The following is a 1,145-nucleotide window of genomic DNA, read 5'->3' on the forward strand; positions in this document are numbered from 1 at the left end:
GTGTTATACAGGGTGGGGCAGCGTAGGTGTACAGTTGTTCGCGTGGAAAACACTGCGATAATTAATAAACTTTTGTGTACACAGCTGTAAACCTGCCTTTGCCCACCCTGTGTATTTGTTTCTTGTTCCTCCTCTCATGGGACCTGCTATTTAGGTCCTAGAGAAGCACTCAACAACTACACTTTTGGGGAAGAAACAGTTGCCAGTATTTGAAAGTCAGAGGACATTGCTGTGTGGGGATTGTCAGAGTCCCCACTTGCCTCCAGAAATGCAGTTCTTTTTTTTTTTTAACCCTCACCTGAGGATATATATTTTTTTCATTGATTGTTAGGTAGAGTGGGAGGGAGAGAGAAACATCGATGTGAGAGAGATGTATCAGGATCGATTGCCTTCTGCTGAACCCTGGGCTGGGAATTGAACCCAGACTCATCGATCTGCGACCTATGTTGTAACTGCTGAGCCAAACCAGCAGGGTCAGAAAGGCAGTTCTTTTTTTTTTTTTTTTAATCCTCACCTGAGGGTATTTTTCTATTTTTTGTACAGATAGAATGGGAGGGAGAGAGAGGAAGGGAGAGAGAGAGAGAAACATCGATGTGAAGGGACACATCGAGTGGCTGCCACCCGCACGACCAACCAGGGCCGGGGACAAACTGCAACTGAAGTACATGCCCTTAGCGGGAACCGAACCCGGGTCTCTCCGGACCGCAGGCCGACACTCTAACCGCTGAGCCAAACTGGCCAGGGCAGAAAGGCAGTTCTTTTAAGTGATTCCGTGGTGCCAAATTGATGCGGTCCTTGATTTCTAGGTGAGCCTTTTGTTCCAAAAATTAAGGAGCCGTAGAAGGGTCTGTGCCCACCGATTCACCTGCTCCTGAGTTGCTCACTTTTGTGCCTGCTTGTCTGCCTGGGTAGCACCAGGCAATGGTGTCTGAGCCAGTGACCCTAAGACTGTTATCTCGGGGAAGCTGGTGTTTCCTGGGCTGGATCTCTGGACTTGGGTTTACATGGAACCTTTTCGTGGGCTGTCCTCAGTACAGGCAGTGCAGTATTTTAAAATAGGACCTAGGAACTTGCTAAACGCGTCACATCACTGCAGTCTTTCTAAGTGGCGTTACTAGGACAATTCTTGTGGTGTTTTGTGTTTG

The sequence above is a fragment of the Molossus molossus genome, unplaced genomic scaffold (genome assembly GCF_014108415.1).
Source record: "Molossus molossus isolate mMolMol1 unplaced genomic scaffold, mMolMol1.p scaffold_m16_p_18, whole genome shotgun sequence".
Lineage (NCBI taxonomy): Eukaryota > Metazoa > Chordata > Mammalia > Chiroptera > Molossidae > Molossus > Molossus molossus.